The 23458-nt window shown below is 44.1% G+C and overlaps 2 pseudogenes; both read right to left on the reverse strand.

Moving 5' to 3' along the window:
- Window positions 1-325: 325 nt before the first annotated feature.
- LOC108307397 lies at window positions 326-2709 on the reverse strand (annotated as a pseudogene).
- Window positions 2710-10750: 8041 nt separating this feature from the next.
- Window positions 10751-13239, reverse strand: LOC108307398 (annotated as a pseudogene).
- Between the last annotated feature and the right edge of the window lie 10219 nt (window positions 13240-23458).

Consider the following 23458-nt stretch of genomic DNA (forward strand, 5'->3'; position numbering starts at 1 on the left):
AACACCGTGTCTTGATTTTTACATCACAGAACATGAACCTGTTAAAATTCTCTAAAAATGACTTGTTCCATAGTAAACATTTAATTTAAAGCACCAAACTGAGTGATTCTATGTTAATGCCTAACCAAAGTACTTTCATGTATTTAAAACTATATGACTTTCGCTTCAAATGTGCACCTTCTACCAATTGTCAGTCGGTCATGGTTAAGAATATCCACCCTGTTTGTGAACTATTTTTACTTCAGACTTGAAATGGATGAGATGAAGATCAACTAAATATGGCTTTGCTAGTCATTGTATTTTCAATGGTGCTGTTAAAAGAAAGTCAAAGGGGGGAAAAAGCCTCAGACCCATGGTTACAGGGACCTGCAACATGTGTGAGAGCATAAGGGGACATAACATTGTCATTGGTTAATGTTAATGCTTCGAAGTGAAATGAAAGATTCCTTCTCGGGACAGTTCTGGACCTTCATTAGCTTAGCTGGTCTTTCTGCTCCGAGATCTTCATTTTCTTTTTAGCCTCAAACTCAATCTCATTTAGCTCAAAACTATGTTGGGGCTTAGGTTTTTGTGCTGGTAAGACAAGAGGCGGGTTGGATGATGGTTGGAATGCTCAACGAGAGTTGGTAGCGTGCATATCTCACCAGGCACACTCGACCAAAACCAAGCTGTGAGCAGGTGCGATCGCCACTCCAACATTTGCATCCAAAATACGTGCTCACTGACCAATACTCATCAACGTGGGGCCACTTCCTCTCAGCTGGTGACAAGGGGTCATCAGATAAGGGCTTCTCTGATCTAAGCTCATCTGCTTCGGAATGCTGATCATTTTCTTCCATTTGGAGAAGAGGTAAGGTCTTGAGAGGTTAGGAAGGAGGGCTGCTGGTTTGGCTGATGAGACACTAGCGGCTCAGTCACCCCAGTGGGAGGCTCAATTAACAAGGGGCTCCACAGGAGCAGACAGGGTGGGGAGAGGAGCAACTACAAACTGAAATGCCAGTGCCTACTGAAGCAGCTGCATTGGTAGTGCTGAGTGTTCCCAAGGGTATCATGCAGTGGGGAGTGCTGCTTAAAACATGCACGAGGCGGTTGGATTATTCTACATTGGAGTTGGTGTGGCTGAAGCAGTTGTCGGGGGACCAGGAGAAGCCTGCAGATGCCGCTTTTACTGGGTGAGAAACGGATGGCATGAGCGAATAGGTTTTAGTATTGTCTGAAATTTTTAACATAAAAATCAGGATCGGTTTCATTTTGTACTTGAGGTTGTATGGCCTGTTTTATTCCCTGAGGTTGGCAGTGAAAAAGCCTTACTGTTCTGCTTGATTCAGGGAACAGGTTTCTTCTCCACTGTCCTTATGTGCAATAAACCTGTCATTGCAGCCCTCTTGCCAGAATAGGGAACAGGCTGAGTGAAACATGTTCCATTTTTGCGGCAGGGTGCCGGGACCTTGATGGTCCCAGATTTGATCTTGGCTTCCTTTCCTTCCTTAAAGCTAAACTCATCTGATTGAAAGTTTATAAAGAGGTAGCACATGAAGCTTCAAGAGATCAAGAGAAGCTTCAAAGCTACTACAAATCAACAGGAAGTTGGGCAACACCCAGTGAAGCATGGAAGAGTCCTCTCAGGATAATGGGCACCCCTGAGTATTAGCTGGCAGGAAGCTTATATAAACTTGCTTCTCACTTTCTACATTGCTTATACCCATTACTGGAGGTAACAGATTTTCGAGGTGTCCTGAACTTAAAGGCAAAAATCTGTATAGAAGCCAGAACAGCAAGTCCATATGGGAAAGTGCTTTGGGGCCCAGGCAATTTGGAAGGAGCTTTAAAGGTAACAATAGGATGTGAAGGAACAGAAAGGAAGCAGGGCAAGTTGGGACAACACACCCACTCATACCAAGATTTACTTGTTGGTCTAAATACTACCAGACATTCCCTTGGACTGAAAGCACCAGAAATCTTGGGTGAATCTGGGGTCACACCCACGGCCTCACCATGACCTGCGTCAGTCCGGAAAAAGTTCCCATTGAAGTGGGAAATCAAAGGCCTGTCCTAGGACAGAGGTGGTATCAAAACTTCCTGTTGATTTTCATTAGCTTTGAAGGTCTCTTGATCTGGTTTTAGCACCAAAGGTCGATATTTTGAGCCTGCCAACAGGAATTTCATTACAGAAGAGACATAGAACTTACTAGGAGCCACACAGTTAATAAGGTTATACCTGAATTGAACCTTAGACTGGAGGTGGGGTAGCAATTATGTTCACTCCTAATGGGATCCTGGTGAGAATTGGCACAGATTAAGAGATTCTACTTGTGAACCCAACTCTAATTGAATACTGGTGTTTCCTTGAGAGGTAACTTTGGGGCTTGCTGTTTGGGGCAAAGGACCACACGGTGTCCTGAGCAAACACTTCTGGGGAACCACTGGTATCGTTCAATGTCTCTTCAGAATAGTCCGTCACCACAGTGTGTCCCTTCCAGTGGCCCAGGAAGGATCTCAGCTGCAGGGTCGCTGTGGGTGGGGGATACTGTTTCTTGAATCCTGAGCTGTTTGGGACCAAGACTGAGTTCTCTTGGCTCTTACCTCTTCATTAAAGAGGGATTTTGCACACCAATATTAGTGTGTATATCGGGAAGGACTTGGTTCGAATGCAAGCCACCTGAATTACCTGAGTGTTTTAATCCTAAATCGGTATCTTATCACATTCATGTTCCACTTTCTAAGGGTTTAGAAAAGCAACGTTTTTGGATATGGCTATGATCAGTGGGGGTTGGGAGAGTTGCCTGCTAAGAGGTGCTTTGTAGTGCCATTGTAAAACCCATTGCAGACTAAGGACTCTGGGTTCTGACACAGAACCTCAGTCCTGTCCAAATTCAAGCATGCTGCTCCAGTTCTTGTCAGGCTTCTGACTGGTATGGGTGGTTTAGGCTCTTTTATTCTCATCTTTCTTGACCTAATTGCTTTAATTTTTCAGGGCTTAAAGTCTTGACTGATGCTACATTCTTGTTGGCTGCCTTGGTGGTCTTTCATAGTTGGCCATTTTTTTTTTTCCATTTTCCTGACTAATCTGGAAGGCCTTGCATGGTGCAATCAAAACAGTAGGAAAAAATGAAAGCACGGAAAACAGTCATTGGTCCTCTAGAAAGTCTCACTTCAGAGAACCTGGATGCACTGCTCTTGCCCTCAGTCACAAAAGGTTTTGGTTGCTGTCCAGGTCACACTTGCAGGGCAGCCCATGGAAGGGCCCCCAGCTCCAAGCCAGCACCAGCCCTCAGGCAAATTTTGCAACTGGTGCTCATCCCTACAACTTTGGAGCTTGGGGACCCCCACAGGTGCGAGGGGTGTGGGCGGTTCCAGGAAAAGCCTGGCTGCTCCCAGCACAGTAAAGACCAAAGTCCCAGAGGTGGGGAGCCTCTTGCCCCAAAGGTCCACAGTGGAGAGAGAGGGCTGCATGACTTGGGTGGGAAGGGGTATGTTGTGGGGGAAGGCTATGCACACAAAGCACAGGAACGGACTGCGGCCACTTCCCGCCAGGTCAGCCCCCTGGAGCAGCACTGTCTCCCCAGGACAGACCTCAGGGAGTCCCTTTATTCCTCAATTGGCTTTGAGAGAAGTCTTTGAAGAGATCTCGGAGGACTCTACTGATAAAAGGTATTAGTTCTTCACAAGGACCTACTGCTGTGGGAAAAAGTTGAAGACTTTCTTGCGGGACTTGCCATAATTGTGTTAGAATGGGTCTTCCCGAGAGCGGATAAAGATGGAACTAGATACCTAAGAGGCTTACTTAAAGGGGGCTGGAAAGAAAATGGAGAGGGTGATCTCAGAAGCTAGGAGCCCTGAGGTCACAATGCAAGTCTCATCTTTGGGAGGGTGGAAGGAAAATAAGGAGGGCCTTAGATGTCTGCATCTCTAAGACAGTTTTGGAAAGGTTAATGGAGACCCTGAACAAGGGCACTTATGAAGAGTCGGTATCTCAAAAGATTAGGCCTGTCTTAATAGCTCTGTGCTCATTCATTGGTCAAACAATTGAAGGAAAGGTGGAACCTAGACAAAGCCATGTATTTCTAGAGAACAGAACAGTGACTGAGGCCATCCAATATGCTGCCTGCATTCAAATCTGAAAGGCATGTTTTCATGACTACCACAGTCCACTTTTCCACTGCATGGATCTCCTTGAAACAGATGTGGGGAGTATCCCCTTCATAGCTCCAGTGGGCCTCCTTTTCTGAAGGGAAACTAAGGTTAGTAGAACAAACTAGCCTTTTTCTCTCTGAAGTCTTAAGCCACAGCTCTTCCCCTCATTCCTTTGCTACTCAATTCTTCTCACCCTCAATTATCACCATGGCAAATCTTAATGGCTTACCTAGTGGTCTGATCCCAATCCTGTATTCCTGAGGGGACTGACAATTTAACCATACCCTTACCTGGGTAATGATTCACATGTATGCCCATAGCAAAAATAAGGAAGCACCAGAAAATGTCCAAGTTGATCACCTGGCTTCACATATTTCACACATCTCTTCATATATTTTATGAAGGCAACACTCTTCCTGCTAATCAATATCGGTTACTTTTGCCAGTATGGCAACTCCTCGCCTGTTGATCCCTGGGGAGTGGAGTCCAAGGTATCCTGATGGCAGCTGTGAGTTGTAGCTCAATGGGACCTTGAGTCCCTTTCCCAGAGTAAACCTATAGAAACTAGGAATCTCCAACCTTAAAGAGCCACAACTTCTAGAGATGGGAAGTCTCCTAGTAGACCATTAGAAATGACTATACATGGGATAGTCCTGTTTTTACCATGTCTTCTGGAATATAGACCTCTCCAATTGGAGACTCGGCACCATGGAGATCTCTAAACACACGTGACGCATTCTGAAGGCTGACATTCTGCTTCTGTGAAATGTTTTCTCAGATACTGCTTTAGTTGTGCTCTTAGAAGCCATCAATATCCTGAGGACAGCTGCTTCTGGTAGTTGAGATAATGTTATACTAGTAAATCCCATTGTCATCAGCCCTATTCCATCCTGCATATGCCTTCCTGTGAAATATGTCCACTCTTCTGATTCTGTGCTGTGTCGGGTGTCTTGCCTGCAGATGAGAAATTTTGGAAGCCATCAAATCGCTAATGTCTAGAGCCTTGGCCAAGAAAAGCAAACACATGCCCAAAACCAAAACATAACGAAGTAGAAACCACTGGCTATCCCAGAATAAAAGGCTCAATGTAGCTCTGAACTGCCACTAAGTGGCCACCTTGAGCAATACATCTGGGCTTCAGGAACCTTACATAGGATCTTCTGCCGCTGATGCCATTTTATAATCCATAATTCCAGTTGTGAGCTGAACATGAAGACTAGCTAACTTCAACTGGCCAAATGACTTCATCTACTTGATGGTTCATTGCCTCTTTTGGTAGATGTCTTTTAATGATATAAGAATCTTCACAACTTGGGCCTGACTCCCATATACTCAGATCTATGCCTCTCTTGCAGTTCTCCTTGCTTCTAATCACCTAGTCCATTTCTAAGCCCCTGGCCACACAGAAGGCCATTGGCCACTGAACAGGCATCTAGAGAAATTATCTTTGGCTACTTTTCCTTCCACAGGAAGTAGATAACCACATATATCAAGTTTCACTAAAGACTGCTTCTCCACTTTTGAAACTGCCCCAGATACAGCTGTAATGCACTTGCCATGCGTCTTAGACCATAGCTTGCCAACCTATCTGTAAGCAGACTCTAGCTTCAGTTGGACATATGGCACTACTCTGTAGGGCCACTCATTGGATGTGAGGAAGGAGGACTGGTGCAAACGTTGTGGGTGCCCTTAGTCATCTGCTCATGCAACTTATGCTCTCTGGTTCAGTACAGCTTGGTCTCAGATTAACCACTTCCATCTTATAAACCTGGGCAGGTCCTGTGGAAGTCTGTTGTTGGTCAGACAAACCCATTTCATAATAGGCTGTTTTGAATACATGATCACTTGGTACCCCATAACCACAGCCCAGTAAAATGCCAGGAGCTATTTCTCAAAATATCTACAATCTTATTACTTGTAGACAGGACTAATTGTAAAATACCAGGGTTCTCTATAGTGATAATTCCATAAGCTTTCTACTGCATCTCTTCCTACCCCTGGCATCTCCAACACTTGTCTGTCGGTTCCTAAGGCTTAAGTAGCAGTGATGTTTGCACCAAAGCCTGGCCCTGCTGTAGCACTCATTCCTGCTCTGGGCCCTCTTAAAGTTGGAAGTCTTCTATGACTGATATATGGACCAGGGCAGGATTCAAAGATGACAATGTCATTTCCAGAATCCCAAGAGGCCTACTATTCATTGTGCCCTCTTTGGGATAGCAGATGCAAGATGAAGTCTTTTTCTTTACTCTGGAGATGTTCAGTGTAACTCTGGATCTAATTACTTCTGACATGATGGGTCCTAAAAATTGTATTTGTGTCTACCCTCTGGAGCATGTGTCTTACTAAGACCTTACAAAGCACCTCATTCTTTTGGCAGAATCAACATCATTTGATAACCATGATGTTCTCTGGGATGTTCAGGCAGTCCAAGTCTTTTAGGACTATGGCAGATGACAGAGTAAATGTGCCCAAGGTGAAATGTATGAGTTTTTCTATCCCATGTGAATATGAACTTTCTGATCCTTACACCTGGAATAGAAAGTGATCCAACTGCCAAGTTCTCTATCATGCATCCAAAAAGCTTTCTATTTTAGTGGGGAGGGCAGTTTCAGAACAAAGTCCATATGGCAGTTGAGCAACCTGGAATCATAATTTAAGGGACTAGAAAAATAACCAGTGAATGGGTCTGTGGATCCAGGATACTGGACTGTTGAAAGCAAGGGACTCTATTCTAGATACTAGTCTATGTAGTAAATAGAAGAACGATGACTATACTTCCAATTTCTGGATATCAATGTTGGCTCAAACTGAGTAATTCTCAAAGTCTGTTACTTCCCCAATGTACATTTGTCTGAGGAAATTCACAGGTGCATTGAGGGAGAACTGAGATAATCATGGTATATAATCAGGGCTTTTACGAGGCTCTTCTACTTAAGAATTCAGGTATCTCTTCAATGAGTTCTTAATATAGAAACCGACAGTTTGGGGAATGGCCCTAACATTGACATTATCTCAGCCTTCTGATCCTCCATTTTTGTCTTGCTCATAAGTGGTGAGCAGAGCCTTGCTGGCTGCAAATCTAATTTTGTCCTTGGGGGACAATATGTAATCTCCACAGCTCTCTGGGCAAGCCCCCTTAGTGTCCCCTCTCACCTTTCTGGCTCTTAAAGAACTGCAGCCTTCTGACTTCTTGATGTTAAATGTTACCACCTGGCCTCACTACAGCTTCCTTATCCCCATAGGTAATTGTAAGCCTGTGTCTGTGACTACCTCTGCTGCCATGTGTTGTGGCCTGAGGAAAACCATCACTGCACTACTTAGTTGTGTTGGTGCCCATGTCATATCATTTCATGGCCTGGGTGAATACTGTCTTCTGGTTTCTCCCATTGGACATACTCTTGATTTTCTGCCCTTTTGTCTATTACAATATCTTCCCTTCCCTCTTTCTTCCAGGACAATTTAACTATATAGCTTTGCTGAGCACTGGCCATCAATACTTCTCAGGCTTATAAGCACCACCCTAGTGAAAGAGTTCCCCTCCCCCATCACAGGACATGTGACGGGTGTGGCTCATGTGTTCAACTGTCATGCACTTAAACACCTTACACGATGAGGAGCATGCAGATGGGCAGGGCAGGGCAGGACCCTGTGCTCCAGCCCACAGCAGCACGCAGGGCAGAAACCAGTGACTCCCAAAGCTCAAGTGGACATGCTACACTGTGTTATTTTATCCTTGCCATCTGCAGACAGCTTAAGCGTTAAACAGCTCAGTGGACCCTCTGCCTTTTGTCAAAGGCAGAGGGCCAGTGTGACCGCTTGCTGTATCCTGAGCTCTTGCCTGACATCCAGGAAAAGTTACAAACTTGAAAGATGAATGGGGGAAGTTTGAGTGGTGGATGCGGCTCCCAGTGGGATGGGTGGGGAGCTGGAAAGGGAATAGTGTGAGAAGACAGTCTCGCCCTGGAGTTTGGTCATCCAGTGATCAGTCTCTTCTAACTGCCCCCACCAAACTGAGTTCATATGCTCCTTTTCTCTTTGCCACTCTGTTCATCTCCTTGTCTGATCTGTTCATCTGCTCATCTGTGGAGGCTGGGGTCTGGGGCTGGTGGGTACCAGATAGGGGTGGTATGGCAGGTCAAAAGGCAACTTTGAGGCATGATAATTGGAATAACTGTTCCCACTTTATGGCCACAGGTTTCCAGGTTGGAGACAGGGGCCTTTGCTGAGGAATTGCCCTCTTCTAGCCAGTATTCACTGACTAGGGGAAGAACCTCCATGCAGGGCCCCAAAGCAGCTACACTTTTCCATGCCCTTTGTGGACATCGTGCATGGCTTCTGCATGCCACTGGACACAGAGGCACCTGAGCTGGGAGGGAAGGCACCATGCACCACGTGCACCTGTGGCTGTTGGGATGGGGCTGGGGATGGCCACTCTGAGAGACCACATGGTTCTGAACTGTACCTTTTGGCTGAGTCAAAGCCATCATTTAATATCATTGCTGCAGTCTGTAGTAAAACCATTAACATATAAAAGAAATGGGAGCCATTTCAAACCATGAAAGAGAGATACCATAACAGTCTAAGGGTCTTGGCCAATGGAATTCAGTCTTGGAGTCTTCCAGCAAAAGATGCCTTTGGTTGCCCCAGGGTTTTACTCCAGTCCCATGTGACAGCTAGACCTCTGAAGGGAAATGAAACCAACATTCCTTTAACTTAGAGTTGTCAGGGTACGGAAAAGAGATATGACCATTCTGTGTTTTAACTTGCTCTTTTTTATATAGCAGACAAGCCCCCAGAGGAAAGAGTTCCCTTACTCCCATTGTGGGACACGGGACAAGGTTGTGGCTCATGTTTGGATGCTGTGTTTGGTCAAACCCCTCATGGGAGAGTAGGAGCACCCCTGGGCTCCAGCCCCACAACAGTGTCTGAGGTGGGAGCCTACAACTCCTGAAGCCCAAGTGAGCGTGTTAGTGTGCTCAGTAGGATGGGTGGGAAGCTGGAAAGAGGACAGACCAGAATTGACTAGTAGATGAGCTGAAGTGTCTAATTTGCAGGCCAAAGTCATCAGGGAAAGACTTGATGTGGTAAAGATGGGACCTTCAGAGGGTGAATTGGACCTTCCAGAGGGTGGAAACATGTGTTTTCGAAAAACAAAAGCTGACTAAAGCTCAGTTTGTGTATGTGGTGCCCAAAGGCATAGACAGGAGCTGTCTCTATTTGGCCATCGTGTCCCCTCCCTCTTTTTTAGAACACATTCCACTTCAGATGGAACTCTATACGAAAGGATAAATTTCTCTTTTATGCAAATAGGCACATAGCATGATTCTCACACTATTTCAAGTTACTTTTTCCCCCCATTTTTATTGCATTTTAGGTTTGGGGGTACATGTGAAGAACATGCAAGATTGTTGCATAGGAACACACGTGGCAGTGTGATTTGCTGCCTTCCTCCCCATCACCTACATCTGGCAATTCTCCCCTTGCTATCTCTCCCCCACGTCCCACCCCCCACCGTCCCTCCCCTATTTCCCCCCAACTAACCCCAGTGTGTAGTGCTCCCCTCCCTGTGTCCATGTGCTCTCATTGTTCAACACCCGCCTATGAGTGAGAACATGCGGTGTTTGATCTTCTGCTCTTCTGTCAGTTTGCTGAGAATGATGGTTTCCAGGTTCATCCATGTCCCTACAAAGGACCCAAACTCATTGTTTTTGATGGCTGCATAATATTCCATGGTGTATATGTGCCACATTTTCCCTATCCAGTCTATCGTCGATGAGCATTTGGGTTGGTTCCAGGTCTTTGCTATTGTAAACAGTGCTGCAATGAACATTCGTGTGCACATGTCCTTAGAGTAGAACGATTTGTAATCCTTTGGATATATACCCAGTAATGGGATTGCTGGGTCAAATGGAATTTCTATTTCTAGGTCCTTGAGGAATCGCCACACTGTCTTCCACAATGATTGCACTAATTTACACTCCCACCAACAGTGTAAAAGCGTTCCTATTTCTCCACATCCTCTCCAGCATCTGTTGTCTCCAGATTTTTTAATGATCGCCATTCTAACTGGCGTGAGATGGTATCTCAATGTAGTTTTGGTTTGCATTTCTCTGACCAGTGATGATCATTTTTTCATGTTTGTTGGCCTCAAGTTACTTTTAAAAACAAAGTGCTTTAAAACACGTTTACAACTTATGAACAGCCTCCAATGATTACTAACGACTTATTTTACACGAGAAATATTTTAAGAGAAAACATTTCATAAGTTCATTTCAAAAGAATATGCCAACTTCTAGCAATGATGGGAAGATGTTGGAGCAATGGCACCATGAAATAATTCAGCTTACTTTTAACTGGGTACATGTGGTTAAGCACCAGAAGCTGTGTAGTTAACACTGTCTTGATTTTACATCATAGAACATGAACCTGTTGAAACCCGTCTAAAAATGCTTGTTTCTTTTTAAACAGACTTAAAGCTCCAAACTGAGTGAGTCTGTCAAAGTTAATGCCTAATTGAAATGTTTATGTATTTAAAACTAAAACTCTTCACTTAAAACGTGTACCTTCTACCAATTTTCAAAATACAGTTGGGAATAACCACCCTGTTTATTTCATCTCAGACTTGAAATGGGTGAGATGAAGACACAGTAAACAGCATGACTTTCTTTAAACAGCACCTTGAAAAAATGCACTGCACTAGCAAAGGCATTAAGAGGGGGAGAAAAGCCTTTTCAGACACAATACTTACAGGACCCCGCAACATGTGAGCATAAGGGGACGTGGTGACAACATTGTCATGGGTTAATGTTAATACCTTATGAGAAATTTGGTTTAATTCATTTGCTTCAGAACAGTTCTGAACCTTCATTAGCTGCCAGGTCTTTCTGCTCTGAGGCCTTCATTTTCTCATTCTTAGCTTCTTTAGCCTCAACCTTAATCTTCATAGTTCAACACCGTGTTGGGGCTTATTCAGGTTTTCATGCTGCTAACAAGGGGGAGAGGGAGGTAGGATTACTATGGTTGAGATGTTCAATGGGAGTGGTAGAGTGCTGCTCTCCTCAGGCACATACAATCAAAACCAAGCCCTGAGCAGGTGCAATGGCCAATCCAATATTTGCATCCAAAAGGATGTGCTAATTGTCTGACCACTAGTCTTCAATGTGGGGCAATTTATCAGCAGGTGACAAGGGGTCATCAGATAGGGGATCCTCTGATAGAGGCTCATCTGCTTCAGAATGCTGCTCATCTTCCATTGGGGAAGAGGCAAGGTCTTTTGCAGAGGTGAGGAAGGAGGGCTGCTAGTTCAGCTGAGACGTTAGTGGCTCAGTCACACCAGTGGGAGGCTCAGAATTAACAAGGGGCTCCACAGGAGCAGACAGGGCAGGGAGAGGAGCAACTTCACCAAGCTGTGAAATGTCAGCTGCATTGGCACTGCTGAGTCTTTCCGAAGGTGTTGTGCAATGGAGAGGGCTGCTGCTTCAAATCCACACGAGGCTGTTGGATTATTCTTCAATGGAGTTGGTGTGGCTGCAGCAGTCTTAGGGGACCAGCAGAATCCTGGAGATGGCTTTGTTGGGTGAGAAGATGGCATCAGCAGATAACTGAGTTGTCTGAACTTTGTCAGGTAAAATGAGGATCGGTTTTACTGCAGGTTGCATGGTCTGTTTTACTCCCCAAGGTTGGCAGTGGCAAAGCCTTTTGAATTGTTCCCCAAATCAAGCAGAAGAATAAGTTCTTCTCCACTGCCCTTATGTTACATGCAAGATCTTAGTCTTGTTTCCAGAAGAGGGAACAGGCTGAAACACTTTTTTTTCCCAGTGGGGTGCCAGGACCTCGATGACCCCAGATTTGATCTTGGCCTCCATTCCTTCCTTTGGAGCCAAACTTGCCTGTGTCTGAAAGTTGAGAAAGAGGTAGCACCTGGAGCTGCTCATCTTAAGGAATAAGGGTGGTTATCTCCTTGAGTTAAAGTACAAACCACTGTGCTTCCATTCGTGTTGTGAATGTCCCCGTGGGGGCGAGCACAGAATTTCAGGCAAGTGGTGACCCCAGAGAAGGGACAACCTTTCTGCTGCCAAGCCAACATTCTGGGGCAACATTTTCATATTCCACCTGATTCTGGTAAGCTACTGGAGCATACTGCTTATAAATTGGAGCTAATCATGTGGACAAACTCTAAATTTAATCTTCAAGGTTTTTCCATGTAAGGACGAGGCTGGATCAATACTAAGTCTTCTGGGGCTTGGGTGTCTACCAAACTTACAGCCATTAAATGACATACTCCATGAACAGACAAGATAATGAAGCTCCAAAAGTCTCTGGATCAATTCCTTGACATGCACCCTCAAATTGTACCTGTACATCTTCCATCAGTAGGATGCCCATTGTGTGACATTAGATTTTTCTCCGAACTGTGTGTAGCTGATCAGCTTTTGGAAGAGATGCCATCCCATGCCATGAGCACCACCATCACAGAAGTTGGACGGTGGCAGCTTGTATGCTGCTGGACCAAACAACTATTTCTTCATCACTGCTGCTGCTTAGAACCCACTTAGCAATTGACACCCATGAGAGCTTTATCCCTTCTATACCATTTTACACTATTTCTATCCTTACTGCATTTCCTTTTTGACCATGCCTATTCTCCATGATTTCCCTGACAGCAACACTCGTCCTGCCCCAAGGGGTGTATAATATGGGCCTGTGTCTTTTTGTATAACTCGATCAAGACAGTTGCAGGTGGGCAGTTCAAAATCTTGAGGTGTAGACGCTAGGCTTTTTGTATGGTTAGTAAAGTTCATGGCATAATGAAATTTTCCTGTGTACTTCCCATTGTGGACAGCTCTTATGTTCCAACACTAGATGAACAGATTTCCTTTTCACTTTAGTAGAAACCAGTGTAATTCCACCTGAACATAGAACATTTACATTCCTAAGAGTTAATGCCGACTCTAAGGGTGTCTCATGAGAGATCCAGGCTATATTGGCAGTCTGATGCATAAGTTGCTCCTCAGCCTGCTGAAACTGCATCTGGTCATTGTTGGCTATCACACTGACACACTGGCTAGGTGTAGAGGAGGGGCTGGACTTTCTGATATTCACCATTTAAGCTTATAATTCTCAGATGTCATCGGTGAACATTGCCATTGTATTTCATTTGGAGATGAAATATGCTGAGTGAATCGAAAGGTTAATACATCTTTTTCTCTGCTGATTTAGGATATCTCCATAATTTTGAGTATAGGAAATACTGTTTTGGGTTGTATAATGGACCTCGTTTGAGCTAGTGGTTTCCATAATTGGATTAAGGAAGAAACTTCCCCCAATATAGTAGGAACATCATGTGGACAAAAACTTGAAATTTCGATGCCATCCAAATGTCACTGTGCTATAAGTATAGGACAATGTTTCCCACCCCTGATCATTTTTTAATGACTTACAACGTGGGCTGCTTTTTCCACCCATCTCTTGGTGGGTTGGTTTTTATCTTTCTGGGATGTGCTCTTTTTTAACGAGGAACCATGATTACTTTGTACACTTGAACGTGGTTTCTGTTGTACTGTACAGCAAAAATAAAATCGGGACACATGCCATGAGGTTTGGTGTACTTGCAACTTGTTCTGTGGTTTTGTCATTGAACTTAAAGTTGTTCCAACTGTGTTGCAACATCTTCAGTTTGAGTATGGGCTGCATCTGACATGACAGATCAGCTGACTTCAAAATTTTGCTGCTGTCCAGTAACTGGTTGCAATGCCTCGCTTCGTTATTTCTTGGTGGCAGCTGACAAATTCTCGGAATGACTGTCAAGAGTCATTACCCCTGGAGCAATACTTGTTTTTATTTCAGTCTTGGATGAGTTTGAGGTTGGTATATTCATGAGACTTTGTGGATACTTGATTAGCTGAGCTGATAAGTGAGTTGACAAGCGTAGTTCGCCCACTGGAAAAAAGTTCATTTAACACGGTGGTTTCCTAAGATGGACAGTGATAAAAATTTGACTCTCCTTGTAAGTTTGGGGTCTTGGAGGTCTTTTTTTCAAACTGTAGAGGATAACTTTGCAGTTATTAAGCAAACTGGCTGTTCTCTGCTCTGATAGTTCATTCTTTGACTTTGATGGGGAGAAATTCTCTAGAGCTCAGAGTTGAGTCAGGGCCTCTATGGTTCCCACTTGCTCTAATTTTCATCCCCTGTTTTTCCTTAATGATAAGGGACTTGATTGAACTGGATATCCATATTCTGTTAAATTTTATTGCATTTTAGGTTTTGGGCTACGTGAGAAAGACATGCAAGATTGTTGCATAGGTACACACGTGGCAGCGTGATTTGCTGCCTTCGTCCCCATCCATATTTGGCATTTCTCCCAGTGCTATCTCTCCCCAACTCCCCACCCCCCATTGTCCCTCCCCTGTTTCCCCCAACTGACCCCAGTGTGTAGTGCTCCCCTCCCTGTGTCATGTGTTCTCATTGTTCAACACCGCCTATGAGTTAGAATATGCGGTGTTTAATCTACTCCTGTGTCAGTTTGCTGAGAATGATGGTTTCCAGGTTCATCCATGTCCCTACAAAGGACACAAACTCATCGTTTTTGATGGCTGCATAATATTCTATGGTATATATGTGCCACATTTTCCCTGTCCAGTCTATCATCGAAAGGCATTTGGGTTGGTTCCAGGTTTTACTATTGTAAACAGTACTGCAATGAACATTTGTGTGCACGTGTCCTTATAGTAGAACGATTTGTAATCCTTTGGGATATATACCCAGTAATGGGATTGCTGGGTCAAATGGAATTTCTATTTCTAGGTCATTGAGGAATTGCCACTGTCTTCCACAACGCTTGAACTAATTTACACTCCCATCAACAGTGTAAGTGTTCCTTTTTCTCCACATCCTCTCCAGCATCTGTTGTCTCCAGATTTTTTAATGATCGCCATTCTAACTGGCGTGAGATGGTATATCAATGTAGTTTTGATTTGCATTTCTGACCAGTGATGAGCATTTTTTCATGTTTCTTGGCCTCATGTATGTCTTTTGTAAAGTATCTGTTCATATCATTTGCCCACTTTTGAATGGGCTTGCTTGACAAAGAACTAAAACAGATTTACCAGAAAAAAAATTTTGGTTCTTAGTATATTCTCTGGAGTTTTTGGCTGATCACCTTCATTGTGTGTACTACCCTGACAACTTATGTTGGAGTGTGAAGAATGTGGGAAGGAACTGCAGTTAAAGCCAGGCTACTGGAACAATAAACCATTACATCTGCCCTTGATCACAACTCCTATCTGTAGCAATGGAGCTCATAGTGTTACGGTTTGCAGTTTCTTTTAGGAATTAACAAGAGTAATATCTTGCAGAAATACTCAACATAGAATTTTTAAAATGACATGTTTCAGTTGGTAAATAGTGTATGTTTAATGCCATTTCTTAGTTTGTATGAACAATTTTGGAGGATTTGTTCGTTTCTTGAGTGTTCAATTTTTCAGCTTCCGGGACATCAGCACTGAAGTGTCCTTTGATGTGATAAGTTAAATGTGACTTGATTCATGTCCACTTCTCCACCTCAAGGCCTGTAATGCTCATTCTTACATTATCAACAGGATGCAGGTTCTATTGCAATTTTTCTTCCCCATGGGCATATTTGTAGCCCATGGATTCTGACTTGGGGCAATTTAAGGCAGACTTTGACAATAAACAGGTAAAACTTTGGGCTGCTTTTCCTTCTGGGGCCTCTTGTTTTCCTTTATAACCTCTAGATGCCTCTTGGCAGGCTCAAACCAAGTGGCCCTAGGTGTTAAACCAGATCATCCAGGAGACCCTTCAAATCTGAAAATCAATAGGTTTGGCAACACCCAGTGAAGCATGGAAGAGTCCTCTCAGTACCTTATGGGAACCCTTGAGTGTTAGCTGTCGGGAAGCTTATATGAACCTGCTTCTCACTTTCTACATTACTTATAGCCATTACTGGAGATAGTGAATTTTTTAGTTTGAGGAGTACATAATGAACTGAACCAAAAGTGTAGATACGTATTGCACCCTGGACTGCAAGTCCATGTGGGACAGTGCTTTGGGGCTCAGGCCATTAGGAAGAAGCATTAAAGGTAGCAATTGGATTTGAAGGAACAGAAAAGACAGGCAAGTCTGGGACAGCACCCCCACTCATGCCAAGAGTTTCTTGTTGCTCGAAAAGAGTACCAAAGACCTCTCCTTGGATTGGAATAACACCAGGAAGCTTGGGTGGATCTGGGATCTCATCCAGGGCCTCGCCATGACCTCAGTCAGCCCCAGGATGTTCCCATACAAGTGGAGTAGTACCAAAGGCTTGTCCTAGAACGAAGGTGGTATCAAACTTCTGTTAATTTGCAGTAGCTTTGGAGGTCTCTGTGATGTGGTTTTAGCGCTATGGGTCACTTGTTTTGAACCTCCGAAGAAAAAATTCATTACAGTAGTAGATGTAGACCCACCAAGAGCCACAGCAGTTCTAAAGTTAAATTCAGGTATAACCTTAAGACTGAATGTGATTGCTGCTCCACATCCACTTTTAACAGAATCCAGGCAAGAATCAGATTAACTTTTGAGCATCTACTTGTGAACCCAACTTTTTGAACTGAATGCTGGGGGTTCCCTTGAGATGTAACTTTGGGGCTTGCTCTTTGAGGCAAAGCACCACAGACTGTGCCCTGAGCAAACATTTTTGGGGAACCACTGGTATTTAATGTCTCTTCAGAGACTAGTTCTTCACAGCATGTCCCTTTCAGTGGCCCAGGACGGATCTCAGCTGTAGTGCCACTGTGATTAGGGATACTGATTTTTGGAATGCCCACCTCTTTGGGACAAATATTGAGTTGTCCCTTGGCTCTCAGCTTTAATTAAAAAGGGATTTTGTATACCAGTTATCGTCTCTGGATCAGGAAGGACTTGGTTGTCTTGTGTTGGAACCATATTTTCTGTGTGCTTTATCTCCCAAATCAGGGAGTATCTTACAATCACAATCACATTTTTCCTAAACCCTTCAAAAGTGGAACCATTTGGTTTCCAAAAAAATTCTTCATTGTTTAAGAATTTGGCTACTACCAATGGGGGTTGGGAGAGTCCCCTGCTAAGAGGTGCTTCCTAGTGCCATTGTAAACCCATTGCAGGTTAAGGACTCTGGGTTCTGAAAATCTGTCCTATCCCAATTCATGCATGCTGCTTCAACTCTGGTCAGAAGGCTTCTGACTGGCATGGGAGGTTTGGATCTAAAAGAAAAATCTATCTTGAATGAATTTAATTTTCCAGGGCTTAGTCTTGACCGATGCCACATTTCTGTTGGCTGTCTTGGTGGTCTTTAGTAGTTGGCCATTTTTCTTTGTACATATTTATTCCTGACTAACCTGGAAGGCCTTGCATGGTGGGATCAACACATAGCTACCGAGTAGGAATAAGGGGCACAGGAAACAGTCATTGGTCCTTTGGAAAGTCTCACTGCTGAAAAGAATCTGGATGCACTGCTCTTGAGCTCAGTCACACAAGGTTTTGTTCGCTGGCCGGGTCGCACTCCCAGGGCAGCGCACTGCCTCCAGCTCCAAGCCTGCACCAGCCCTCAGGCAAGTTTTCCAACTCATGATCTTCTCTGCAACTTTCAGTCAAGGGATCCCTGCCTCCATGGGGGAAAGGAGCACTGGCAGGATGCTTACCTGCTCCTAGCAGAGTCAAGGCATGAGACCCATAGGTAGGGAGCCACTTCCCAAGGATGCACAGTGGAGAAAGGCAGATAAGCTGCATGACTTGGGTGAGACAGGGTGTGCCGAAGGGGCAGACTTGGGAGTAGAGGGGTTAGGGGCTGTTCACACAAAGCAGTGCAGGAGCAGACTGCACAGCCACTCCCCAACAGGTCAGTCCCCCCCACCCCGGAGCAGCACTGTGCCCCCCACCCCCACCCCCACCCCGGAGCAGCACTGTGCCCCCCCCTACCCCCCCTCCCGACAGACCTCAGGGAGTCTCTTTATTCCTTAAATGTCTTTCACAGAAGTCTTTGAAAAGAGATCTAAAAGGACTCTATTCATAAAATGTATTGATTCTTCCCAGGGACTCACTGCTGTGGGGAAAAAGTTGAAAACTTCCTTGTGGGACTAGCCATAATTGTGAGAATGGGTCTTCCCATGAACAGATAAAGATGGAACTAGATATCTCAGAGGCTTATTGAGGGGGCTGGAGGGAAAATGGCCATAAAGGAAGACAGAGGGATCTCAAAGGCTAGTAGCGATGAGGTCACAATGCAAGTCTCATCTTTGAGAGGGTGGAAGGAAAATAAGCAGGGTCTTAAATGTCTGTGCATCTCTAAGGATGCTTTGGAAAGGATAATGGAGACCTAAAATAAGGGCACCTACAAAGAGTCCAGTATCTCACAAGATTAGGCCTGTCTTAATAGCTCTGAACATTCATTGGTCAAACAACTGAAGGGAAGGGAGCTTAGACAATGCCATGTATTTCTAGAGCACAGAGCACAGTGACTGAGGCCATCCAATATGCTGTCTGCATTCAAATCTGAAAGGAATGTTTTCATGGCCACCACGGTCCACTCTTGCATTGCGTGGGTCTCCTTGAAACAGATGTGGGGAGCATCTTCATAGCTCCAGTGGGCCTCCCTTTCTGAAGGGAAACTTAAGGAAGGTTAGGAGAACAAATGATAGGCCATTTTCTATGAAGCTTCAGGCCACAGCTCTTCCCCTCATTCCTTTGCTTCTCAATTCTTTTCACCTTCAACTATCACCATTGCAAATTTTGGTGACTGCCCTAGTGGAGAGATGCCAATCCTTTAATCCTGAGGGGACTGACACTTTAATCATACCCTTATCTGAGGAATGATCCACATGTATGCCCATAGGTACAGTGGGTCAATGAAGTACCAGAAAATGTCCAAGTGGATCACCTGGCTTCATATATTCTACATCTCTTCCTTCATACATTGTATAAAGGCAACACACCCTTCCTGCTAATTAAGATGAATTACTTTTGCCATTATGGCAACTCCTCACCTGTTGATCCCTGGGGCATAGTAGTCCAAGGTATACAGATGGCAGCCGTGAGTTGTACCTCAGTGGGACCTTCAGTCCCTCACCCAGAGTGAACTGCCTTTGGAAACCAGAATCTCCTCAGGAAGTTCTCAGTGAAGCGGGATACCACCAGAGGCCTCTCCTAGGACAGAGGTGGTATCAGAAACTTGCTGTTGATTTTCAGTAGCTTCAAAGGTCTCTGGTTTAGCACCGAGGGTCGCTTATTTTGAGCCTGCCAAGAGGAATTTTATTACAGAAGAGGCCTAGAACTTGCCAAGAGTCAAGCCTTTAATAAGGTGGTCATACCTGAATTGAACCTTCAGAAAGACTGGAGGTGGAAGAGCAATCATGTTCACTCTTAATGGGATCTAGGTAAGAATTGGATAACTTAAGAGATTCTACTTGTGAATCCAACTCTTCTAACTGAATGTTGGGGTTTCCTTGAGAGGTAACTTTGGGGCTTGTTCTTTGGTGCAAAGGACCACACAGTGTCCTGAGCAAACATTCTTGGGGAACCCCTGGTATCATTCAATGTCTCTTCAGAGAATAGTCCTTCACCACAGCGTGTCCCTTCCAGTGGCCAAGGAAGGATCTCAGCTGCAGGGTCACTGTGGGTAGGGCATACTGCTTGAATCCTCAGCTGTTTTGAACCAAGGCTGAGTTGTCTCTTGGCTCTTAACTTTTAATTAGGGATTTTGCACACCAATTAGTCTCTACATCAAGAAGGACTTGGTTCTAATGCAAGATACCCGAATCATTCTTTGAGTGCTCTACTCGCCAATCGGGGAGTATCTTATAATCACAATCATGTTGCTGCTTTTCCAAACCTTCAGAAAGTTGGAAGCTTTGTGGATTTGGCTATGACCAGTGGGGGTTGGGAGGGTCTACTGCTAAGAGGCGCTTCGCAGCACCATTGTAAAACTGTTGTGGGTTATAGACTCTGGGTTCTGACAAAGCAGCTCAGTGCTATCCTAACATGTGTGCTGCTCCAGCTGTTTCAGAAGGTTTCTGACTGGCATGGATGGTTCAGGTTGTTTTGTCCTCAGCTTTTTTGAATGAATTGCTTTAATTTTCCCAGGGCCTTTAAGGAAGGCAGCAAATCACACTGCCACATGTGTACCTATGCAACAATTTTGCATGTTCTTCACATGTACCCCAAAACCTAAAATGCAATAAAATACATGGGAAAAAAACATTCTTTTAAAAAACAAAACAGATCTTTACCTATTTACAAAGAAGCACTTCATATTCACAGCTCAGTGTTGCAAATGAAAATAAGTAAAGGACAAAAAATAAAGTAATTGAATCTCATACTAAATGAGTATATCAAGTTAACTTACTTAAAATTAGGGATGACTTAATAAAGAATGTAAACCTTGAAGGGTAAAATTCTGTTCTCATATTTGGGTAGTTGTAAATTCTCCAAAGTCCACATTGATTTATAAAAATTTGGATAACTTAGACTCTTGAATTAGCAACTATTTATACTTTCAATAGAGTTTTAGGGTAAAATACAATTTGCCAGTTTTCCCTTAAATTAGGAATGATTAAGCAATTAAAAAATGAATGATAACATTAAAAATATCAAGGTTTTATCTTAATGTTAAAGAGAATTTAATAGAAGTTCCTTAAATTTGCTAATATATATTATTCCATCTTACACAATGTTATTATATTGGCCAACATGTACAAAGCCTCAAAGATTCTCTAGAAAAGTGCACACACCTCATTCACTAAGAAGAAAACCCATACTTGAAATATTTCAATTCAAATCTACATTTGTATTTTGACTTATCAAACTGTCATATTTTTAAAGCATAGTAATTGTACATACTAAAATCAATAAACATTGAAATACTTTTTAAAAAATAATTTTCCCAGGGCTTAAAGTCTTGACCAATGCCACATTTTTGTTGGCTGCCTTGCTGGTCTTTTATAGTTGGTAGTTTTTTGTTTACATCTTCCTGACTAAAAGGCCCTGCATGGTGGAATTGAGACATAGCTAGAGTAGGAAAAAACCACAGGAAACAGTCATTGGTCCTTCGGAAATTCTCACTTTTGAGAATTTGGATGCACTGCTCTTGAGCTCAGTCACACAAGGTTCAGGTTGCTAGCTGGGTCACAGCTTCCAGCTCCAAGTTTGCACAAGCCCTCCGGCAAACTTTCCAGCTGGTGCTCATCCCCATAACTGAGGATCCCAGGCCTTAGAGGGTGTGAGGGGCGTGGGCTCATGCAGTGAAGGCCCATGCCCCCGAGGTGGGGAGCTGCTTCACAAAGGTCCACAGTGGAGAGAGGGATTTAGGGCTGCATGTCTTGGGTGGGCCAGGGGGGCAGACCCAGGAGCAGAGGGGCCAGCAGCTGCCTACATAAAGTGCACAGGAGCAGACTGCAGCCATTCCATGCCAGGTCAGCGCCCTGGAGCAGCAGTGTCCCCAGGACAGACATCGGGGAGTCCCTTTTCTTCCTAACTCCTTTGAACTCTTTGAAAAGAGATCTCAAAGACTCTGGTAATTCCAAGGGACTGACTGCTGTGGACATAAAGTTGAAGTCTTCTCTGTGGGACTTAGCATAACCATTAGAATGAGTCTGCCCAAGAATAGATAACAATGGAAATCTGTATCTGTCTTATTGAAGGGGACTGGATGGAAAATACTCATAAAAAGATGGAGAGAGGGATCTCAAGAGAGGCTAGGAGCCATGAGGTGTAACAATGCCAGTCTCATCTTAGGGAGGCTGCAAAAAACTCAAGGAGATGTTAGGAAAAAACGTTAGATGTCTGCATCTCTAAAGAATGTTTTTTTGGAAAAGTTAATGGAGAACTTGAACAAGGGCACCTATGAGGAGTCCAGTATCTCACAAGATTAAGCCTGTCTTAATAGCTCTGTGCTCATTCATTGGTCAGAAACAACGGAAGGGAAGGGAGCTTAGACAACCCCATGTATTTCTCGAGCACAGAGCGCAGTAACTGAGGCCATTCATATGCTGTCTGCGTTCAAATCTGAAAGGCATGTTTTCATGGCCACTACAGTCCATTCTTGCACTGCAGGGATCTCCCTGAAACAGATTTGTGGAGCATCTTGATAGCTCCAGTGGGCCTCCCTTTCTGAAGGGAAACTTAAGGTTAGTAGAACAAACAATAGGCTATTTTCTGTGAAGTTTCAGGCCACAGCTCTTCACCTCATTCCTTTGCTACTCAATTCTTCTTACCCTCAACTATCACCATTGCAAATCTTCGTGGCTTCCCTAGTGGAGTGACCCCAATCCTTTACTCCTGAGGGACTGACACTTGAATTACACCCTTATCCGGAGAATGATCCACATGTATACCCATGGTCACAATGGGTCAAGGAAGCACCAGAAAAGGTACACAAGGATCACCTGGCTCCATATATTTTACATATCTCTTCCTTCATACATTGCAACCCTCTCTTCCTGCTGATCACCTCAATTGCTTTTTCCAGTATGGCAACTTCTCCACAAGCTTTGACCCCTTAGCATATAGTAGTCCAAGCTATCCTGATAGCCACTGTTACAGCTCAATGGGACCTTGAGACCCTTGCCCAGAGCAAATCTGCTTTGGGAACCAGAATCTCCAACCCTGCAGAGCCGAGACTTGCAGAGATGGGAAGTGACTCTCCCAGTGGACTATTAGGAATATCCTATATAGTCATTCTTGTTTTTACCCGTTGGCTGCTGGTATATGGTACTTCTATTGGAGACCCAGCACCATACTGATTTCTAAACATACATAATGTATTCTGAAGGCTGATACTGTTTCTGTGAAGTGTTTTGAGATATGGCTTTAGTTTTATTCTTACATGCTATCCTCAATATCCTGAGGCCAATTGCTCCTGGTAGTTGAGATGTTACACCACTAGTGAATCCCATGGTCATCAGCCCTATTCTATCCTGCATATCCTTGGCTGTGAAACATGTCCACTCCTTTGATCATGTACCGTGTTGTCTTACCTGCAGATAAGTGATATTGGAAGCCGTCAAAGTAGCAGTAATGGCCAAGGCTCTGGACAAGAAAGGATAAACCCAGGGCCAAAACAAACATAACTATAAATAGAAACTACTGGGCACACAGAATAGAGTCAATATAGTTCTGAACTGCCACTAAGTGGCTTCCTTGAAGAGAAATACATGTGGGCTTCAGGAACCGTACATAGGGGTGTCTGCTTCCCCATGCCATTCTATAGCCCATAATTCCATTTCTGAGCTGAACAATGAAGGCTAGTTAACTTCAACTGTGGAAGAATCACTTCATCTATTTGATGGTTCAGTGCCTC

This window comes from Cebus imitator, unplaced genomic scaffold (assembly GCF_001604975.1).
Source record: "Cebus imitator isolate Cc_AM_T3 unplaced genomic scaffold, Cebus_imitator-1.0 Scaffold79, whole genome shotgun sequence".
NCBI lineage: Eukaryota > Metazoa > Chordata > Mammalia > Primates > Cebidae > Cebus > Cebus imitator.